The 15,000-nt window shown below is 38.9% G+C and overlaps 1 protein-coding gene across 1 annotated transcript in view; it reads right to left on the reverse strand.

The window, feature by feature from the left end:
- LOC122810635 (keratin, type II cytoskeletal 3-like) overlaps positions 1–15,000 on the reverse strand; it is an 88,225-nt gene that overhangs the window by 13,933 nt on the left and 59,292 nt on the right. The gene's annotated exons all lie outside the window — the stretch shown is intronic.

The raw sequence follows: 15,000 nt of genomic DNA on the forward strand, positions 1-15,000 counted from the left end.
TAATGGAAAAATTTTTTTTTCCCCAAAAAAAAAACAAATTTTGGGTTTTTTTTTAAGAAAAATTTAAAAAAAAAAATTTTAAAATTTTTTGAATAAAAATTTAATTTCTCCCAACCAAATTTTTTTAAAACCCCCTTTTTAACATTTTTTTAAATTTTTGGGAATTTTTAATTTTTTTCCAAAAAAAAAAAAAAACTTTTTTTTGGTTTTTGCATTAAACCCAACTGGCATTGCAAAGAAGTACTCATTTTTTTGCTATAAATAATAAGTAATATGCATTTATTTAATAGAAATATGTTCAGATATGCATTTACGCTGTCATTAAAACTTGGAAATTTATTGTTAAAGGTTTTCATTTCATTCTTCTCCTTGGTGCAGATCTGTTCAGTCTTTGGATCTATGGCAAGGTCCAGGGAAACTAGCAGGCTATTATCCATTGTTACATTAGTGATGGGGGGATATCCTTCACCAGCACCTAATCTGGCACCATGTCCAATGCCACTATCAAAGCCAGCAGCAACACCATTACCATAGTTACCCACACCATATCTAGCCCCAACAGGGTCAAAAAGAAGTGACCCAGCAGAGCCACTGGCTGACCCAGCAATCCCGCTTTCCAGCCTTCCAGCACCAGAAGTAATATCTTTAATACCTCCTGACCCTTCAAGGGTGGAGTTTAAAGCCTCTCCCTGATGAAGACCCCAGGCTATATACTGCCTTAATTTTGGAACCTGGGGTATATGGAGAACTCCTAAACCCACTACGTCTCTCATGAATACTTAACTCAGACATTTTTAGTTCTGTGTTACACAGTTATAAAGATGCAGAGAAGCAGCAATGTGGCAGCAACAGGCAATAAGACAAAGCTAGTCTCCCGCTAAAGCCAAACTGATGCCTACATTTTATATATCTGGGTGACTAAGCATGGAGTATATGCTGTAAAAGCATGTTATCACAGGATTTAGACATGAGAGGTGTGTTTAATACACCTTTCCTGAATCATTTCTTGAAACAATTTTAACTTAATGCTACATCTGCAGTTATGGCAAGGATACATGGCAACTCACTCTGATTTTTGTCGACGTAAAGAAAACTTATCTCAGGACATAACATGCACTCCCCCTGTCACTCAAAATGTTTGTGGTTTACATCTACACATGCACATCAAATTCAGACTAAATTCTATGCTTGGTTAACTAAGCTCTGTTTGTCAATAAGGACAAAGGGCATTCATCTATTTGTGAAAGTAACTCCCAATCACTAAGAAAAAATACATTTGCTATTTCATGACCATTTTTGTAAAACTGTTTACAACGGTTTAGCAGGATGCCTGTCTGTACACATCTTTACTAAATGCACATCCGTAGCAATCAAACTGTCAGCACTTTAACACTTTTTTCTGGTAGGCATGCAGAATGGATTACTTGACTTGCATATCTGCAGAAATTATGTGGTTATTTGCAAAAAAGTTGCAAATGTTGCATCTATAATACAGAGACATTTAGAAATAATCATTACAGATTCTTTAGCCTGCAGTATCAGTTCTTTATTGAAAAAGACTTAGAATATATATATTAATATATTAACATGCTCTAACAAAAAGTTGAATTTCCTAGTATGCAGGAGAATAGCATATATTTGAAAATTTAATAACCATGTGTAGCATACAACTCTAAACATATGCATATGGATTAATATGAGGAAGTTTCTTTTCTGATTAACAGTTACATTTGGATATACAGACATTATTTCGATGAAGAGCTGAAAGTTGAAATATTCTTGGGTGACTTTGATAAGGGAGTCATGGCTTCTTCTAAAACATAACTGTTCACAATGGGCTCAATAGAACACTGTGTATCAGAATAATTTTCTCTTCCCTGGATTTGTGCTAGAAAGACAAAAGGAAGTATTTGATTCTTGTCAAACAGACAAGGATTTACATTTTCTCAAAGTAAGATTTATCTCAAAATGTTATTTTAAGTAGCAGGGAATGTGAGTGGATACATCTACACAAAAACATGAATGGACATTCATGAACCTTTGATCATAATGTTCTACACTTAGTGGAATGCTCCCTGCATCTGACACATTTGAAGGTGAAAACAACAGATATAGGGCTTAAAGCAAACAGAAGGAGAAAGTGGTCACGAATTTGAAAGCAACCTGTCTTCTTGACAAAACTGTTTGTCTTTCATTTTCAGATATGCAAGGCATAAGTATAAATAAAACTGATGAAAAAAATCCAGGAAAGTGCACAGCTGTTCTGAGTATACTTCAGCAAAGTCACACATTTATATGAAATTGTAAGGAGCTGCATGCCATTCTTCATGTCTGTGCAATTAGCTGTTCTTTAGATTGCAGGGTTTCTAAAGACAGTTTTATCAACACCAGCAGCATGATCGACTTTCTACGTGAATATTCCACAACATGGTGGTAAGTCATTCAAAGTTAAGTCCTGAGGATGCAGAAATGGGTGCTACTCAGATGATGGCCTGTATGTAAGTAATGACTGCACATAGTCTGTAAATGATATAGACATATGCTATATAGTGGAACATAATTAAAAAGTCCCGCACTGTTCTTAACAATGCTGTGTAACAACACAATCAACAAATGCACAAATGTATACTTTGACACTATGAGTAATACTTGCAAAGGATTGGAACTTGGTAATAACAGTTGACAGGCTTGGCAGAAAACAAGTATAGTAGTCCTTAGTAACACCAAGAATTCAATGAAGATGACAACTGCACCATTTCTGTTTCTGCTATATAATGGCCTATGCAGGGATAAGCAGCTGAACCACCTCAAAAAGAATACCACAACAAATGTGTGGCATATGTGGGAACATGGAAGTGCAGAACAAAAGGGGAAAGCCAATATCAGTGCAGACTTTAACATCACTACTGGCAATAGACACCATACAAAGACTTGATAGGGTGGCACAGGAATTTTCTATGCCTTGGCCTTTTATACACTATACCTACTTTTGACAACAGTGTCACATCCAAATGCATACCACCTGGGCTAAAGGAACACCAGTATTAAGAGGATTCCATATCATGCCTAGAATGTGCAGAATAGTGGGATCCATACTGAAACATTGCCATCCATTCCCCCAGCTGGGAAGATGCTTATGCAGATGTAGTTTGGCATGACTACTACTTGTTAAGCATAGATGTTGTGTGTGACCTTACTGAGGGGATATGAACTTTGTACTACCAATGTCTGGAAGGCTTTTATCTTGCAGAACCTTACTCTGCCTTGAAGACACATATATGGTATATGCCCTCTCTTTATCATGTCATGCAGAGTAGAGACATCCCATATGGCTGCCTTGCAGAGATCACACATTTATAGCACCTCTAAAATGCCAAAAATAAACAACTAAGTTCAAAAGACACCACATGAAACAACACCCACGTTTAGCAGTAAAGTATTGATTTTATTTACTGCTGTCATCCCTACTTATCAGAGACTTCATCATAATGAACAAGGTTAAAATGCAAGGCAATTTAAAACATTCTAAAACACACCACCTGTTCAAAGTAACCAATAGAATGAAACTTTCTGTAAGATGTAACTTCCTATAGAATTAAATTTCCTGTTCCCTGACAATAGAGACCATATTCAAAAGAGTTAAATGCAACAAATTGCCAAAACAAGTCACTGTTCATTTCAAACCAAAGCAATACTCAATAAAATCAAACATTTTATAAAAATCCAATGGCATTAAGTTTTAAAATACAATCAATTGATAGACTAGCATTTAAAATGTGGCAGCTGAATAGCATCAGTAGCAAACTGCCACCATAACTCCTGGTATTCCAACCATAAATCACCAGGGCCACCCAGGAATTCTTATCCACTTTTTCTATCCTGAAACTCCTTATTGTGCTTAGCTAATGCATTGTGGACAATCCCTCTTTTTATATCATATATATGCTCATAAATTCTGTCTTTTAAATGCTTAGGTATTTTACCAGTATAAAAACACTGACATGGCTGGCATTTAGCTAAGTAAACTAAACCCTTTGTTTTACAATTACATCTAAATTAGGGTTCCACCGACATGTTGTTGAGTTGGGCCTGTCTTTCCTATAAAATATACTTGCCATAGTTACAACACTGATACTTAATCATTCTCCAGCTATTGCCTGTGTAGTAAGGTGTTCTAGTGACAGGGCTTTCAATTAAATTTTTGAGAGGCACCTTTTCTAATTATACATTTTGGGGTGCAACTAAATTTAATCTTTTGTGTATGGTCTATGGTGATGGAACACGATGTTCCATTCAACAGTAAGTTACATCTTACAGGAAGTATCATTCTATTGGTTACTTTGAACAGGTGGTGTGTTTTAGAATGCTTTAAATTGCCTTGTATTTTTAACCTTGTTAATTCTGATGAAGTCTCTGATACCAAGGGATGAAAGAGCTAAACAAAATTAATACTTTACTGCTTAACTGGGGTGCTGATTCACATGGTCCCCAGGATTCAGTAAGGTTCATGCAGGAATAGCTTATTCCTGCATGTAAACAACCATTTAGGAGCAGCTTAGCAGTGCGCCATGCATAGTAATGAAGGCACGCTGTCTCTGCTCCTAAACAGACATGGAGCATGGACGAGTGCAGGGGCTGTGTCTGAGAGCAGAGCTCTCACAATACACATACTCCTGCACTCAGGAAGTGCCGTTCGGCAATAACAGTGAGCGAGAACGCTCATAGGAGTTTGCATACCTCCCAACTGTACAAATCATTGCATAATGTCCACATTTGTTGCCCATACAATTGGCCTGTACCCCAGTTGTACCCTGAAATCATGGGATGATGTCAGGAACAAAGCCGTGAAATAATGGAATACATATAAGTGTCAGACACCAGACTCCATCATAAAACATATATTAAAACAAATCCTGTTACTCTAGCAACTGTCCCAAGCTTATAAGAGCAATAATTAAAATATGTCCGTAGTTGGACCTCATGTTTTCAAGCTTTGTCCAGATAATGTGTATTAAAAGGCTGAGAAGTATGTGGGAGTTGAGAGGATGGCTGCCAAATGTGCAGATGCATGCAGGAATCTACAGCAATAAGTGAAACCTGTCCCTTCCAAGAAAAAATAGCATTAGAAAAGTTTTTTTTATGAAACAGATTAAATTTAACCATAGGTGCATGGGTTTACCCATTGCTTAGCTATGCATACTGTAGCTTAAATGTCGCAATAAGATAAATAACAAGATACATGTAAAAAAAGCAGTACACCAATAGTGTAGTGGTCAGAGCGTTCACTTTGCAAGCAGTCATTCTCTGTTCAATTCTCACTGTAGTAAACTCCATTTTCCATGTCAAATCACTTTATGAACATTTTTTTGCCATATAACCTACTAAATAACATATATTTGTGAACTGGAGTACTGCATTAAATGCAGATGTGAGTTGTCATTGTAATAATTTTGTAAAATCTACAGATAAACACAAGTGCCCCATACAGTATATGTATACATGAATCAGGGATACGAATTGAAGGTATAATGTGTAATGAATGATAAATCCATAGAGTGTCCAGATCCACCACTTTCCCAAGAGCCATGTTACATTTCTGTCTAAATTAGTGCGGGGGTAAGCAGGAGTAAGCACTTGTAAGCAGTAGTAAGTGGGTTTAAGTCTGTTTGCACGGGGATAAGCAATGCACACATTGGTTAAGCAATATTGAAGCTAACTCCCTGTAAGCATATTTAACCAGAAGTTAGCATTGCTGACCATCGTGCAAACCCGCTTTCAACTGCTTAAAAGTGCCTTAATCACTCTGTATCCAACAGCCGCTGTTCTTCCCAGCAACAAAATAAACAGCCCTTGCAGGTCTTGAACCCTGGACCCTGTAGACTATAGTCCCAGTAGTTAACCAGTAAGCCATCACACCAGTACATAAGAGTGAGGTATCCCTAACCAGATCCCCACTGTAGCAAAATCAAAATTTGCATGTGAAAGGAATCTATATACAGTTTTATGTTGTATAACCTACTACATAACATAAATATGTGAACTGGAGTACTGCATTAAGTCCAGATGTGAGGTGTCATTGTAATAAAGTGTTGAAATTCCCCAGTAAACACAAGGAACCCATACAGTGTACGTACACATGAATCATGGATACCAAACACATATATAACATGTAAAGAATGATAAATCAATGCCAAATAGCAAATAGTGTGCAAGTTTAAAATTATGCAATGCTAAGCATTGCTCACCACTGCTTACTAGGTGTAAGCTATGTGTAGGCCAGCTAAATCAGTGGTATAATCCTTTAATCAATCCCAACCTTAGGTAAGCAAGTTTGCTGATAGTGTAGCATTTTCAAAACCGTCCAATCACAGCAAAGTGCTGGAAATTGGCCCTATTAAAACGCCACGGTGGGAATACATCTCATAACTGGTTTCAGCTTCCTCTTGTAGGCACTATGGCCAGAGTAGGTGAAGAATCGTGCTTCCAGGCACATTGCTGGGGCATCCAGGAGTCCAAGGTCATGGCAGGACTTCTTGTTAAAGACCATGACCAGAGACTGCTGCAGGTCCAGTACCTGGGTTCCCAGTATAAAGCAAAAGCCTGGGACCATCTTACCCATAACCTCACCAATGCCAATGGCATCCCTCGAACTGGTGAGCAGGTCAGACATCACTATGCCGATTTGAAATGGAGAGAGAGGGAGCCCTTGGATCAGTGGAGCCAAGAGGCTGGGCAGACGGGTGATATCCCAGCCGTGTGCAAGTATCAGTCTACTACGTGTTTAATAATTGCCAGCTCATGTATATTATGGATAGATATGTCTAAATATTCCTCTTATGTCTTTGACGAGTGACCTGTGAATCAGGAAGCCCATGCCTGTAGACTGTACAGGCTGCGTTGCGAGGCAGGTTAGTAATAATCTTGCATGCACTGTCATAAGAAATAAATCTAAAAGTAGTAGAAAGTTAATTGCCAGTATTAAACCTGTATTGTGTATGGCATGTACTGAATAAACCAGACAATATGGCAGGAAGAGTCTCATATAGGTTGTAGGTAAATAAAAGGTTAACAGCCTGGCAATAAAGGTCTAATTCCTGGATTGCTTGTGTTTACTCTGGTATCATATCATAATGCAGTGTTGCAGTCTCTTAATAGTACTGTTGTATTAAGTACTGTTACTCATACTTTTCCTTCTTCTTCTTTTGGCTTTTTCCCGGTTAGGGGTCGCCACAGCAGATCACATGTCCGCTCATGATTGGCAGTGGAGTTTTACATGTTACTCACACTGTGCTACATAAATAAAATGTGTAGGAATGTCTGTATATGACTGTTGTAATCACAAGGTCATATTGTACAACTGAGAGAGACTTAGACAGAAAACAGTAAAAAAGATGAATGACATAATACAGATAGCACACTTAACTGAGATGTGAAGTGTATTTTTAGCACACACAGCCATGGTTCTAATTCTGGGAGTGGTAGTAAGCTGTATGCAGAATCATACCCCACAACTGTACAAATATTGTCAGAAAGTCCAGATAATTGGTGTACGTCCCCTGCCTGTCACCCTGTCCCCCTGTCAAATCAGTGGGATGATCACAGAAGTTTAGGCAGCAAATAATGACATACAACTGATTGTCAGGCATCATGACTGTCAGAAATAAATCTATAAGAACAAACCTGTCACTCTAGCAACTCACCAAAGTGTTATGAGAGTAATAAGCAAAGTATGTTTCATCTCTAGCCCCATGCTGTGAAGCTATGACCAGAGTGTGTGCAGTAACAGAGTGAGACGTATGTACTTAATAATAATGTGGAATCTGGTAATATGTGTGGCAAAATTCAGATAGTGTTTACAAATTTCCCCCCATAGGTCTGTCAGATACTAAACTGTGCCTAGAAATAAAAGATTGAAATATTGGACTGGCACTGTTTAGTCTGGTATTGTATGGCAATTTTAGTATTGCAGTATCTCTGACTAATACGGTATTACTCATCACTGTCATCCACACAGTGCTACCTAATAAAACTGTCTAGGAAGCCATGTATAAGTATTGTAGTTACAAGGTCAGATTGTAAAACCATGGGAGACTTATAGACAGAAATCAGAGAAGAGATACACAGCAATATCTGTATAGCACACTCAGTTGTGATGTACACTGTTTTCTTTAGCAGATACAGCCATGGTTTGAATCTTGGGAGTGGTAGTAAGCTGTATGCAGAATCATACTCCTTGACTGTACAGATCTGTCCAGAATGTCCAGATAATTGGCCCGTATCTGCTGGCTGTTACCCTGTCCCCCTGGCATATCAGCATGATAATCTCTGACATTTAGGCAGCATTTAATGCATATAATTGACTATCAGGCCTGTAAGCATTTGGAAAATGTCTATGAAAACAAACCTGTCATTGTACATTTCATTAAAAGTTTATGAGGGCAATAGTCAAAATGTGTCCCAGTTTCACCTACATGTTGTCAAGACATGCCCAGAGTGTGTGCAATAAGAGATAGAGAGGTATGTTCATACCATCAACCTGGAATCTGGGAATATGAATAGAAATAGTTAGGTAGTGTTAACAAACAATACCTCCACAGGTATACCACATAAGAGGTGTATACTGCAGGTAAAACACAATTCATTTATAGTTGTCTACATCCATACCACTGTCCAAACTAAGGCCATAGGGTAGTGTAATAATACCTGTAAGGTACAGCTCACAGCACTGAATAAGAAAATAATGAGAACTACAGGGATATACAAGTTGTTAACTGACGTCTTTCTCCCCCACCCCCACCATATCTGCAACAATAAACTAAATACACAACTCAGTCAGTATGCGTACAATTAAATCTACTGTTGGGACATATATCCTATTGTTTGATAAATATTGAAATTTGTTTCTATGCATGTGCATGTTGAAATACTTCCACATTGGTGGCATGCTGCCATCAATGTACCTGCATGCTGTTGTAATGGTTACTGTGGTTCCATATATGTATGTGTTCACTTTGCTATGCAACTGTTCCATATCTGGTGTTTGGGGTTAATGGAAATATCTATGCATGCTGTTATACATATTCCTGGAATGTGTTGACTATTACTAACCCACATAAGTTTTAAAATTGAATCAACATAGCATGTTTTGGAAGGCCGGTCCCAGCAGACACACCTCTCCCATCTCATCTGGCCATGGCACCAGGCGCCAACTCATCTGGGGCCCACCCTGGGACCTCCTTGTCTGCTGGTCCTAGACCACCATTGGGTGGAACCACCTCAGGGATGGGGCTTTCCCCACCCTGGGAGCTGGCACAGACACGATACTGTCACCCTTCATCAGGTCCAGGGTCTGGTGCATAGCGAGGTCCTCAGGGAGTTTGGAGATCTGCTATGTCAGCTTGAGGGCCACATGGTGCATCTAGAACTTCAGCCTGCCCCTGCTACCCAGCCTCCAGCACAGTCACCTTTAGGGCCGTGAAGGTGCAGTGGTGGCTAGCCGTGGGTGGGGACCTCAGTCCCACTGTTTGCACTAGGAGGCTCATGGGCTACCGACTTCCAAACACCCCTCCCATCCAAGGTGTTTACCCCCCACATGTGTCATATACCTCCCCTCTATGCCAGCTTGTCTGTCTTGCCTGTTATCCTACCCAATCTACCTCACCAAATATACCTACTATCCCTCCTGAACATTAAAAAAGGTGCAATCTGTCACAAAAAAAATAGTCTCACCCCATACATAGTTGTCCATTCCACACACATGTCCACTGGACACATGCAATCTGGTCTAATTGGCTTCACAACATATTATTCTTGTCCTCACACCTCTCTCAGGGGTATGAGCATCCAGATCTACCTCCAAATCAGTGTATATGCACAGCTGTTGCTGTAGAAGAAATTGGCAGATATGGACCTTCCCTACACCCGTCCTGCACATCCCTAGCTATTTTCCCTACTGTCTTTCCCTCTTTGTGCCCCTTTTTCCCCACTTTCCTATCAACCCTTTTTCTTTTCTTTTAAAGAAATTAGTGCAGGGGTAAGCAAAAGTAAGCACTTTTAAGCAGCAGTCAGTGGGTTTAAGCCTGTTTGATTTGGGGTAAGAAATGCCTGCACTGGTTAAGCAATTTAGAAGCTAACTGAGTATAAGAAACTGTAACCAGAAGTTAGCAGTGCTTAACTTCACACAAACCTGCACAAACCCGCTTACAACTCCTTAAAATTGCCTTAATCACTCTGTATTCAATGGCCCTTGTTCTGCCCAGCAACAAAATAAACAGCCTTTGCAAGGCTCAAGCCCAAGACCCTGCATATTATAGCCAAAGCGATTTACCACTAAGCCATGTAAGACATATATATCCCTGATGTTTTGACAAACATATCACCCAGCACAGTCATTCAACAGTACAGGAAATGTATTTATACATGTAGATGCATGTGTGTGTGTGTGTGTGTGTGTGTGTGTGTGTGTGTGTGTATATGTATATATATATATATATATATATATATATACATGTGTATATATATATATATATATATATATATATATATATATATATATATATATATATATATATATACACACACACACACACACACACACACACACATATGTATACATCTATAGATATATGTGTATATATAGATATATACATACATATATATATATATATATATATATATATGTATATATATATATGGTTTACTATTGAAATATTGGAGTAGCTTTGTATGCTTATGAACTATTCAAACTACAGATGTTCGAAGAGTTCATATGTGTGCAAGCTACATAATCGAACGGTATATTTGCAAATGTACTGTGCATTCGTAAACATAACGTTTGATTATGTACAGGGATCATGTTTCAGTATGGCTAGGGAAATACATCCCTTTCCTCACTGTTATACCTCATATCATGCGTTCCTGCCCCAAAATCTGGACCGAACCACAAAAGGAGGTGGAGTATCCATATTCATAAAGGATACCCACACCTCCAGGTTAGTGGCAATGCACGAAGCATCGGAGACCATCCAGGTGCAATTAACCATAGGTAAAACTGCCCTACATTTTGTAGCATGCTACAGACCACCCTCTCAAACTCAGGAAACCCACACAGCCTTCCTGAAGACACTGGAGACTATGAATGTCTCTCCAAACACCATCATATTGGGTGACTTCAACTACCCAAACATAGACTGGGAACATTACTCAAGCCCCAGCACCCTAGCCCAAAGGTTCCTGGAGTTCATAAACTCAAATGCTATGGAACAACTAGTCACCATTCCCACAAGAGGAGAAAATATATTAGACCTGATCATCACAAACATGCGGACAAAATGCTCCACACCGGAAGTATATCCCTCATTGGTGAGATCAGACCATAAATTAATCTCACTGGAGATCCACATCCTGGCCCCAACCCCAGCAAAAAAGACCACAGTGAAGAACTTCTCAAAAGCAAACTTCACACTTCTTAAGACTGGAGTGGTATCCTTCACGGCCCCCGAGCCAGTGGAAACCACAACCCACGCTGCTGAAACCCTTACAAATGCCTTCTACGAGCACCTCCAGGAATGCATGGATCAAGCAATCCCTAATAAAATCAAGACCCTTTCCACCAAAGGCAGGCACCTGGTCTGGTGGACCCCAGCCATAAACAAACTCTACAACAAGAGGAGAAAGCTACTACATGACAGAGCAAAATCCCTAAAAGGGAAGGCATCTCTGATCGATACTAGCAAAAAACTACGATCACTCATAAAATCATCCAAGGCCAACTTTGAGAGAAAAATCGCTAAAGACACAAAAGACAATCATAAGGCCTTCTTTAGCTATGTTAGAAACCTGGGTGGAAACTCCCAGATATGCTCAGAATTAGTCCAAAATGATAAAAAAATCACTGAACCCACAGACATTGCCAACATACTGGCAGACAGGTTCAGTGCAAATTTCTCCCCTCCCTCCCCAAAGGAGAAATATCTATCCCACCAGAGTCTTGCCTCCCAAACATCTCAGGTGCACAGGTGAGCTGCTCTCTCTAAAGCAAAAACACAGCATCAATGGGACGGACGATGTCCCCGGATGTGTGCTACGAACTCAATGAGGAACTAAACCCACATATAAGGCTGCTGTTTAATCTTAGCCTTACTACAGGATCACGTGCCCAAAGAATGGCGTCACGTCAACTGTAGTCCCACTCCACAAGCGGTGCTTCTCACGGACCCTGGAAATTACCGCCCATAAGCTTGAGCGAGCCTTGTCTGCAAAGCTATGGAGAGGATCATAATGGAACTCATAAATAAAGACATTGAGGACCTACAGACACTGGATCCTACCCAATTTGGCTTTGTCAAGGGCAGATCCTGCCTCTTGAACTTGGTTGACTTTTTCAAAACAGTCACTAAGGCCATTGATGAGGGTAAGGCAGTTCACACAGCCTACCTTGACCTAGCAAAAGCTTTCGACACAATACCCCAATCGGGCATCATAGAAAAGCTCACCAGCTTAGATGTAAACCCATATGTCACAAGATGGGTTGCAAACTGGCTCAAGGACAGAACCCACAGGGTTAGAGTTGCTGGTGCCATGTCAGACTCTAAGCCGGTCATGAGCGGTGTCCCACAGGGCTCAGTCCTGGGCCCCCTCTTGTTTGGCATTTATTTTTCTGAAGTGCAGGCAAACATAGGGGGATTGTGGCTGACAAAATTTGCAGATGACTGCAAACTGGGCACCATAATTGACACTCCATCAGACACAGACATCCTCCAGAGAGGTCTCATAGAAATGGATAACTGGTGCCAGAGCCATGGCCTTAAGCTAAATGCCAAAAATGTATAGTCATACCCTTTGGGAAAACAAGGTAACCCCTAATTACCACATAGGTGGTAATCCATTAAACACTGAAGAAGTTATCAGGGACCTGGGGGCCCAAGTTGACAGTAACCTCTTTTTGACACTCACATTGCCAAAGTGGTTAGGAAGACCTTCTACATTGCCCACCTGATCATGAAGGGATTCACATCCAGATCAGGAGAGGTCATTGTACCCCTGTACTCTTCACTTATCAGACCAATGATTGAGTACAACGCCCCATTCGGAATGTACCTTACCTGACACCTGCAGCAGTTGGAAAGACCCCAAAAGTTCCTCACCAAAAGGATAAAGGGGCTCAAACATATGTCATACGCTGCCCGACTGAAGAAACTCCAGCTCTATTCAGTCGCATACCATCTGCTCAGAGGTGATCTGTGCCTGACATACAAGGCCATGTATAACCCGGAATTAATGGACATGCTCCACCTCAAAAAATCCAAATCCACCAGAGCCATGAGAGCAAGAGACTTAAACCTCAACACGGATATAAATAGGACATGCTGGAGGGACAGATTCATCACCCAGAGACTCCCTACACTATGGAACAGAATCCCAGTCCATGTGAGGCAGAGCCCCTCACTGACTCTGTTCAAGAAAAATCTTGACGAGTGGATGGGAGATCATAGGTTTACCCCGGGAATCATCTCTGTGTCACTGCTGGACAGAGGCAGAGCAAACTAATGGGTATAGTATTCTCATCCTAAGGGGTGGTGAAAGCCACACACACTCTGGCTAGGCTTATAAATGCCCTAGGGCAGATAGCCTAGTATGAACCTATGAACCTATGAACCTATATATGGTTTACTATTGAAATATTGGAGTAGCTTTGTATGCTTATGAACTATTCAAACTACAGATGTTCGAAGAGTTCATATGTGTGCAAGCTACATAATCGAACGGTATATTTGCAAATGTACTGTGCATTCATAAACATAACGTTTGATTATGTACAGGGATCACGTTTCAGTATGGCTAGGGAAATACATCCCTTTCCTCACTGTAGTGTGATCTCAAAGTTGGAATATGAAGTTGTGGCGGGTAGGGGGTGCAGGCCCCCAAAGTGGTGTGCACATGGGCTTGCCCCCTGCATAAAAGGAATGTTAGGTGTAGGGGTTAGGGAGTTATGGCAAGGGTGGCATTGTTGTTAATGCCATAAAATGTTGTCAACATTTTCGGCATTAACAGCTAATTTTCAACAACAGGGCCGTTATGTTATGTGAAAGTCCGGTGAAACAATTCATTGTTAAGTACCATTTTTATTTCAAATTTTAATATTATAACAGTAAACCTATACATATATATATATATATATATATATATATATATATATATATATATACAGATATATATATATATATATATATATATATATATATATATATATATAGATAGATATATATATATATATATATATATATATATATATATATAGATAGATATATATACAGATATATATATATATATATATATATATATATATACAGATATATATATATATATATATATATATATATATATATATATACAGATATATATCTACAGATATAAAAGAGAACAAACAAATACATATATGACCAAAGGCACCATTAATGGTGGTGAGGGGGCCCAAGCTAAGTACCTCTTGTAATTATTGATATCACCCCCTCCCCAACAGCCAAACAGATCTGCCCTGCAACACAATACTAACACTTGCAAGTCCCATACTCAGGACCCTACACAATATAGCCACAAGACGTTAACAGTAATACATCCTATCTGTATGATGTCAGGATGGTATCAATAAGATATCATGCAGTACAGTCTGGTTACCATAGGGAATGTACAATGTGAGAGCAATAAACATTCCAAAGATAATTATACACACACGCACACATATATGCAGATACACTCATATATAAATATATATATATATATATATATATATATATATATATATATATATATATATATATATATATATATATATATATATATGTATATATATATATATATATATATATATATATATATATATACATATATATATATATACATATATATATATATATATATATATATATATATATATATATATATATATATATATATACATATATATATATATATATATATATATATATATATATATATATA

Source organism: Protopterus annectens, chromosome 9.part0 (genome assembly GCF_019279795.1).
Source record: "Protopterus annectens isolate FY-2018-M chromosome 9.part0, PAN1.0, whole genome shotgun sequence".
Classification (NCBI taxonomy): Eukaryota; Metazoa; Chordata; order Ceratodontiformes; family Protopteridae; genus Protopterus; species Protopterus annectens.